Source organism: Prorops nasuta, unplaced genomic scaffold, assembly GCF_024137725.1.
Source record: "Prorops nasuta isolate Cenicafe-Biocafe unplaced genomic scaffold, Cenicafe_Pnas_1.2 PNAS00004, whole genome shotgun sequence".
NCBI lineage: Eukaryota > Metazoa > Arthropoda > Insecta > Hymenoptera > Bethylidae > Prorops > Prorops nasuta.
The window spans coordinates 3289370-3299310 of NW_027116801.1; positions in this window are offsets into that span (position 1 = coordinate 3289370).

The following is a 9941-nucleotide window of genomic DNA, read 5'->3' on the forward strand; positions in this document are numbered from 1 at the left end:
TGGAAGCGCGGGCGCGTCACTCCACAGCCACAACGAAACTCGTCGCGATGATGCACGCACACACGGACGGACCGTCAGGTTACATGGAAAAATTCGCAAGAGCACCAAGCTGGCTAGGCAAGGGAAGAGGTATTCAAAACGGAAAATGAGTCGAGAGGAGCAATAAGCAAGGGAGGAAGAGGAGGGGACCGCGGGGAACTGAAAAAAGTGTCCCTTGCGTTAGCGCTTACTTTGAACCGCGTACCTCGTGTATATATGCACGCATCGAAAAACGCACACTCGAGAGTTTGAGTACCCGCGAGGAAGGGCTTGAAGAATGAAGAATCACACGGCAGACTGTGATCGAGGAACCGATTAGAAATGAAAAACCTGAGTCAGGGAAATTTATAAAAAGAAAAATATCAATTTTAACGAAATCACTTTTTTTTTAATATTAAATAAAGGAGGGGGGAGTTTTTACATTAGAAAAAATATTACACCAGTTGTCCATATACGAAATTCAACGCCAAGCCAGATGTTGATTCTACAGTAGTGTATGACCATTGACAGTTAAATGATTTTTTTACAGGAACGCCAAATCGACATTACGAATATGCGAGTGGATAAGTGCGTGGATGGGCCAAAGTGGAATGGCAGGAGTCGAAGAGCGAAATGCGACAGCGATGAAGCAATCCGATGGTCCGCGTGCACCGATCCGTTTGCCAGTGTGTAGCCACTGCATTGGCACGTGCATATATACGAGATACGCGCACGCACACGCAAGCGCCGTTTGATATGACGTCACAAGGGCGGGGTCCTCGTTAGCGGCTTTCGACTTGGGTTCTCGCGCGTTCCAATAGGCCAACCATCCAACCACCCATTTAATCATTCATCAAACCTTCCATCCATTCGACCATCCATCCAACCAACTATCCAAACATCCAGTAGTCAGCTAGGGGAGCAACACGTGGAAAGGGAAACAGCCTGTATTTGCCCCGACAGTCTCAGTCCAAACTATCTATCGTTCTCCTATGTAACCAAAAACTGGGCCATGCGACTTTGCTTCGCGGCCTGTTTTCGAGATGCCCTGTACCCTTCCCCCTCCACTACCCTCTGCTTCCTAATACCCACTCCATCACAAGTTTTTTCCCTTTCCTCAAATGTATACCTAACTTTGCTTGGAAACTTTTTCATTTTCCCCCCCGCTCCTCTCCTACGTCTTCTTTCCTATTCATGGACATTCTTTTCCTGCTCGATAGCTTCATCTATAACTCTTTGATTTCCTTCCTCTTATTATCCCCCTCGTTTGTTCGCTCTTTCATTTTTTTACTCGACGGTTGCAGATACTTTCACGTCCACTTTAATGCATTTACGCGTGATCCGAGATACTTGAATTTGTGTTTTTTTTTTCTTTTTAATCTCGAATGAATTACTATATAAATATTAATATATAGTATCGAAGTCGATTAAAATTCTCGAGTCCAATCCATTTTGAACGGTGAATTTATGTGGTACTTACAGCATTCACCTTAGGACGACCCCCTTTTTGGATTGATCGTACAGACGGCGAGGAATTTCGTTTCAGAGGGATGCTCGAGAGTCTTTATGAGACGGACGGTTTTCGTTTTTCCAGCTTCCTCGCGACTAAGGGAAAACGGAAGCCGCAGACTAATCCGAACACTTGGCAAGAAATCCTATCGATCTTGCAATACTTGCCTTGCTGCAATTACAGAAATAACTTTCCACGCTGGGAAGAAGATCAAAGGATATACGTTTGGCATTCGAGTTGCGTACAATTGCATAAGGCAATGGTCACGACTGAAAGTCTTGGAAGCTTGCAATTAGTTTGGCCGAAACACCTCGCTAAATCGATGCTCATGCTGTACTTTTCCCAATTCTTGACCACTCAACAGACACGCGATTGCCTATTCTCTCTCTCTCTCTCTCTCTCTCACACAGACCCACAAACACATCTTCTCCTACTCGTAACAACCACTCTGCTACATACCAACCACTGCGAAATGCGAACTTTTCCAAATACAGCCTTTACCGTTAAACCGAAACTCCCCTCGAATGAGCCAACTTTCTTCTTCATCATGGATACCTGCTCCACTAAACTCAAGCTGTGGATGCATCGTCATCTTACAAAATATAGCACTTTTCTCCTTCTTCCAATAGCCCCGCTATACTTTTCCCATTTGTACTTTATAGTTTTAGCTGCAGGGGTGAAATATTATTCTCCTCTATCAGTTTCTTTTATTACGTGCTTCTCGAATTAAGCTCGTCTCCTCGCCATCCCCTTTTAACATCCTATAAAAACTGCACTCGCTTCGATACTCCTACAACTTACCTTGATTATCAACCGAATTTTTTCCAAAGAGACGAGAGGTCTAACGATTTTTTTATGCGCATATAGATTCGATCAGATTTAAATTTCAGCTATAATTAACTTATCGATATTTCATACTTAATATATGCTGTATAGAGTATATATATATATACATATATTAGTATTGCGCTTTAAGCGGATATACAGCATATAAGAAAACGCGTTGAAATGAAATTAAACGTATGGTGGGTACGTATAGCACCAGAGGTGGAACTGCTGTGGCCTGAATAATTTCGCTACTTCCTATATGTCGAGACTAGTATCATCGAAGGTGATACTCTGATTGAAGTGCATAGCTAATCAAAGGGAGGATTGAATTACTTGTTTTCATTGGATTTTTTTAACGAGCACCGTACAAAGAGCCTATTCGTTTCGTCATTACTCTCGTTGTAAGACGTCATGAACGCCACAGTGTGCTGTGGTTAGTTCAGTATTTCAGCGCTAAAAGTTTGTCCTGCACTTCTTAACTCGAAATGCTGTGAAACTTGCTTTAAAGCGAACTTGTAAAGCTCCGTGCGATTTATTGCTCGCGAAAGTAAATGCACTTTGGCATTAGCTTTTTCAATCGAAGGCAATCTTTTCGAGGAGGGTAATGGAATTGTATCGACTATCGCGCCAATTCAGAAATACAAACCTTTCTTTTCATTATATAATTATTGAGTTGCTCATAGATGAGACGTTGGTTCATATTGAAAATGCGTTTCCTTAGGATCGAATGTCACTTTCGACAAACTATGGGACTTGCATATTTTTTCCTTGCTATTCTGGAAAACCGTGGTTATATTTTCAGCTATAACGTGTCAGGACTCGTATATCGGTATACGTTGCTTTTTAATTGCGGGTAACACACTACGCTATGTAGGTTATATGGTTTATTTAATGAGAAGGAACTATCGGTAGCTGAGTAACGTGTGCTGAATCAAGATAGTTTTGCATAAATGTGGATATACATGTTCATTGTCCCGTGCCAAGCAGAGTCGTAAGGGGATTACGTATACCGTCTTCTCCATCAGTGTTGTCACAGACATCTGCCGTTATCGTGACGCGGCACCGATGTTCTTTCACAATGACTAGTGGTTTCAATATTACGCAAAAGCTTTCCTATTAAACAGAGAACTTCGATACGGGACCACACCGAATGAAACGAAATTACTACGTGTACATTGCTACCAACTTTTAGCAATCTCTATCCAACAAACGTGTTACCGAACTTGAGCAAACTAATTAAAAGAATTTTTCAACGAAAATATAAAACTTTTCAAAGCTTCGACTGAAATTGAATATACTCGTTTCATTCACAAAGGACCGACTATACTTCGAAACGAGGGTTTTACAAAACTATCGACTCAGTAATAATACAGAATATAAACGCGAAGCAAAGATTGCTAATGAATCGGAGAATGGTCTCAGGAGTATTAAATTGATTTCTCAATGAAGAACGTACAGAATTCGAGTCTCTTCTCCTTCGATGTACAAAGTTTACACGCCGCGCAAGCTGATTATAAGGTGCGTTAACTGTTGACAAAATAACAGGAAACCTGCTATAATGGCGCAGCATCGTGTAGTAACACGAGTTACAGAAGCATTAATTTCTGTCGCTCTTAGAGACTCGGAGTTAAGAAATTATCCTCGACGAAATGATATTAGGGTAAATATTGTATAAATATATACGATTAAGGGTGAGTGCTACTGCCACGCGCATACAAATTTACCGTCGCTCGGAGATAACTGCCACGTTGCATATTACGTAATAATAACATCTCGCGATAATAAAATTATGTACGCATGCCGAAGAACTAATACTGTCAACGATCGGTGCGAAGATGGATTCGCCTTTAACCCATATTCTTGACAGCAGGTATTATGGAACTCGCAGGATATTCGCCAAGTGCTAACGAACTGATCGGAATTCAAGGGAGATGCGCGTCCTTTGGGTGTACCCCGAGCACGTCTTAACGGGCCTAGATTGACGTTCCAACAGGAGTCGCGGTTACGATAATATCGCATGAACCGAGTTCGACCTTGCACGCGAACCTGGTTCATTCCCCCTGGGTGCAGCGAATGGTTATATGCATCCCGTTTCCTCGAGGCACGATAAGATTGGCTGCGATACAGCTTAGGGTTAAAGAACGTTAAGTCTGCTAACGTGTAAGCCACCGCCCGTGTTCCTCCTAATAGAACGGATTTTATGTCAGGCTCGCCGCTGAAATTTCCTCTGGACAGATAAAAAAGAAAAGAACATAGTCTGAGATTCTATTCAACGGAAACGCTCGGCTTTGAAAGAAAATTATAGTCTTCTTGACAGTTAATATCAGCTGCCTCTTTCCCTGCCTCTTCTCATCGTCCAAAACCTGAGGAAATGTAAAAAATATCCTATGTATCACGCAGTCTGCTACTCCTAATTATGTGCTATATTTCCTGCAGAAATTTGTCCTTCTGTGTTCAATCGTTTAGACGTTTTCTTCGTTTTAATTGTTTTGTTTTCTTTTATTAATTATTTTAGATAAGTATAGGGAGAAATTATTCGCATCTTTATAATTAATTTAATACAACGTTGCTGCAGGATCCTATGAAACTCGGTGAAAACTTTTATTGGTAGGTAGCATGCCAAATATGCAAATATAATACGTTCTGCATTCGGTAATAGCAATCGCAATGACCTATACAGAGAATTTTTACATTCTACACGTTTTGCAAGAGAAAGTTTATCCCGACATTAATGTTGCGGATCTGATAAAATATATTGTAGCGTCTTATATCTTTGATAAATCTTTATAAAAGTATACTATGCGTATAACTACTACCGTATCTGGCTTACGGAAGGCTGCCAATCAGCGCTTGTCCATCATGCTATACTGTAACTTTAAATGAGTGACGTTTCATGGATGTTCGCGAATGTTAGCAGAAGCTAAAAGGCTCGCAAAATATGTAAATATAATATACTTCGTACAGTGTATTTTATAAATATTCAGCGAAAACATATATATTATCAATGATATATATATATATATATATATATATACAAATAGAAATCTCACTTTTACAAGAAGTGTAACTTGAAAATTATTATTACAATTTCAATGCTTATGTGTGTATATATAGTATTCGAAACATATGAAGGATTAGTGAACCGTGAGCAAATTTAAATTATTCATAACTAATGCTCCTGGTTTTAGAATGCATGCATGGCAATCAATACAGGCAAAATAATAGTAGTGATAGTCAACGATTAAGTCGACGTAAATGAAGACAATTATTATACAGCCATACCTGTGTGACAGATTGTCTTTAATTAAACGTTATATTGTTTATCCAATAGTATATTTATATAGAATCCAATATTACCATAAATAACTCCTGGAAATTATTGTTAAAAAGTCTTTACTAGCTCTATGAAGTTCAGTGGTAGAAAGTCATTAAATGTTAAATGATTCTGAATTGAGGTACATTTGGATGCGTTGCAGATGGAATTCGTGAAATATTTGCTACTCCGTGTAGTGAACAGTAATCAACACTAATTGATCGTCAATTAAACTCTGTTACGATGTAGCATCGACGTGCAATAAGATTACAGTAGCACTGAATATTGCTGTGACAACAATTTCGTAATAGCCAGCGATGCTTTCGGTAAACAGGAGAGATCAAAGGTTGGAGCTTCTCGTGTCAGTTCATTGCTTTACGGAATCTGTGCAGCTGTTGTTGCTAGCGCCATGTCAGTATACCAGCACCGATACACATTACCGATAGGATTGGATCCTCCAAATAGGAGTAACGATTTTAATCAAAACAATTAAATTCGCAGGTCGAAGAGGGATCTTGGACAAGACGAATCTCTCTCGACGTTGTAGTTCGATGCGTGTAAGACCAGCCAGAGAGAAAGGAGTTGGTAACTGGTGGCACAACTCGATGCACCCTACATATCCCAAATACAATGTCGGTTCTCCTATACACGGACGAATCACGCACACACGAACAGGCCTGCTGCTTTCACGTAATCTCTTACACATTTTGTGCCAATACGTACCATGCTAGCTCCTTACAGACACGTACGATGTACCTCGGAAAGCACAGTTTACGATGATATACAGAACTTGGTCACAAAAAATGTTGATGCACCAAAAAAGGAGTATGTAGCGAATGCAAGAACTGTGTATATGCTGTGGTTAGACAATTCACGTGCTGAGGAAAAACAAATGCTTTGCTCACTGCTTCAAGAAGCATTTGTATAAATGGTCGATTTGATGATGAATGATGGGGAAAAATGTTGATGTAATTTATTTCTAAAGTCTTCCATAGCTAATCATATTCAGATAATGTTATACTAATTTTTTGCTGGTTCAAAAAATTAAAACTTACGTTGGACATATTACCTGCGAGTACTTCAAAGAATTTTAATGATGGGATTTATGCCAGTGCAAAAATATTGACGCTGGCTGCCCAACTTGGAAGATGCATGCAATCCTTTTATGCGCAGAAAGTAGAAGCTAACGCGTTAGAATACAGAGTAGAACGAGAGATAGGAATGCTGATTGCCTACCAAAGTTGAAAAGTTAAAATCAATTCGTTTGGGGGAAAAGTTTGCTGGCGATTTGATCAGAAGCTGCCTTTCGTATGCTAATATTCTTTAAGAGACCGTTCGTCATTTTGATGAAGTCATTAAGAAGTCGGATCTTATCGTAAATTATTTAATTTTTTATTCCACTGGAAGGGTCAATTTTATTTTCCATTGTCAGAGGAAAGAGCTCGGGAAAAACAATAGGAGTAACCCGGAGAATCATTTTAGGATTTGAGATTGGGACGAAAGTTCAATGGGTGATCATCGTGGACATTATGAAAACTTATCATTTTTATAAAGAAGACGTTGTCCTCATAGATAGGGTATATCATGAAGTGGAACAAACGCAAGTTCTCGAAACGAGCGAGTCTTGTTCTTGAATTATGTACCATTTTCGCAGTGAACCCTAAGAGAGCCTATTCGGGAAATAACTTATTATGTTGAATTACAGTTCTATGGACTCTCCAACTATGAGTAACTTTGAATCTCTATATAAGAAACTACATTACGCTTGGAAGCGCAGTATGAATGCTCAGCATCTACAAATCTATAGATATTAAACTTCCTTTTCACTAAACATTTATTTAAGTAAGCGTTTAAAATTATATGGTTTGTTTAAACGTATTGAGTGGTGTGTCAAGAGAGCTATGTGCTTCCATTGTTTATGCAACTTATGCCCACATTTTAGGTCTAAAATAACTACACTATTTTCCAAAAAATAACAAGGCAAATTGGAACGTATATTGAATGAATCACTTAAGACCTTCGTGAACATAGAGACGTAAGAAAACGTTTATCTCCATAACTATAACACGAATCACATTTTTTTGTAGGGAGTTTTGGAAACTTCCTTGTATTTGCATTCAGTGAGATCTTATCAAGAAATTGGTAAATGTTTTAGTTATGAAGACAAATGAATTTTATTTTAATCACTGGGACGTCTTAAGTGTCTCACACTATATATGTAAACAAAATTTTTTGTTTTAAAGCTTGTAATTGTTTTATAAGCTTCTCGACGATATGAAAATTTTTTTAAAGCAATATCGTTGTTTATCGAAAAGATCCATTGCAAGATAAGAGGTGAAGATTAATAATACAACTTTGTGACTTGAAAGACTTTGAGACTCAAACATGATTTCATATATTCTTTCGTCGACAGAATTCTTTGATTCGGCAAAAAGCTATATACTCAATGCATTTAGGGCAAAACGTTCCCTCAAGTCGAGGGTCATCGGGAGGAAAGAGTTTACGCGGTCACACCAGCAGTTGCGATGATGACGCAGAATCTATATTATTGTTACCAGCAGTTTAATTATTCAATATAGGATCGCTCTACCCTACGCATTGGAATTTACGAACCTTTTGCAAGGTTTGATTTAAATGGATTTCTATAAAAATTCTTTAACAAAATAAAAATTTAAATTTGTATACCTTCTAGAAATAAATGTAATCTATTTTACATCTTTTTACATCTAATTATTGTTGTGTTAGAATCTGTTGCAGAGCCCTTGTGATGGATTTTTCTTAGTGGAATCATTTAACCCACTCTCCCTTGGTATACGTAAAAAAAAAGAGATTGGATTTTTCAAGCAACAGAAACTCATTATCTCATCAAAAGAATATGAAAAAGTTAAATTCGGAATTACAGTTACAATATCTTTTGTAAGTGTTGGTAGTTCGTAATAGAAAGGTTAAACGGATTTTAAGTGTTTTCATTTTACACGTATATAGGGTGTACCACCCAGGGCGCAGCAGAGTGTGGACATAAGAGCTCATTTATCTCCGTAACAATAAGAGGTATCATTTTTGTACACTATGTATTTGAAGCCTTTACCAATTTGTAGAGTTTCGGAGATACGTGAGCTTTTACGTTCGAGCTTTCGTATACTTTCAATTGTGCACCCGTTATAGCACCAGATATGCTCTAGTTTTGGGTGGTTATTGAATCTTTAATTTATTTTTTCATTTGGTAATAAAAAACCGTGTCACCAATATTTTAGGGTTTTACGCTCGTACTGGTTAGAGAAATAAAATAAACAGTCGTTTTCAGGAGAAAATTTGAAAGATTAAAAACTTCAGTTTGTATAGTTTTACCGATATTGCTAAATGCGTGAAAGTTTTAAGCATTTCAGTGGTCTGGCTATAAAACAGGTTTCATACAAAAGAGCTGGAGCATTAAACCGAGGCAACTTTATGCACTTCGATACCAAACGGTACACAAGCGTTCTTTGACCATCAAATATATTTAAGAATGATAAGTAAACATTGAAGCAGTAAAATAATAGAGCGTTATAAATCTAAGAGAACGATCCAATATCTCGCGATTAATATTTTACGCTATCTAATAAAAGTTCATTAATCAATTTAACGAGGAATTTTCGTTGCCAGTTGAAGAGCGAGGGCCTTAAGTTACGCTGAAAAAAAGCGAAATAAAGGAACCGTACGACCGTAGAGCCGAGGAATAGAGTTAGAATCCGAGTTTTACGGACGATCTAAGCCACATACGAGGTGGCCGCTAAAAGCAAAGAAAGAGTTACGAGCTGGCCGAATGGGACGCTTAATTTAACGTCCAGCGATTGAAGGCAGCAGTCGAGTTTGCCGCTAGTAAAAAACTAGGGAGGCGAAAAAGAAGAAGTAACGTCAGCAGCAGCGGTGTCACTCGGTCAGTTGCAACGTAGTTTGCAAGTCGTGAATATGGAAAGATGAATTTTGCTGGACCATCTGCTGATACGCATATATATATATATATATATATATATATATACATAGTATAATGACCCCTCCTTCAAAAAGTGGCACGAGTCTAAATGGCCGTATGATAAAAAAAGTGGTGAAAAAAGGGTGTTTAAATTTGGATGATAGCTAAGGCCACGTACAGCAGCGCAGGGAGGAGAGGAGATTTCGGTGGACCGATCGGTCGATGGTCCAAAGTCGACTGTCAGCCGTCGGTCTTGGGAGCTTGCGGCGTCGCGACGCTTGCGCCAGCGAAGCTGCTACTCCGTCAGACGGCGCTCCGAC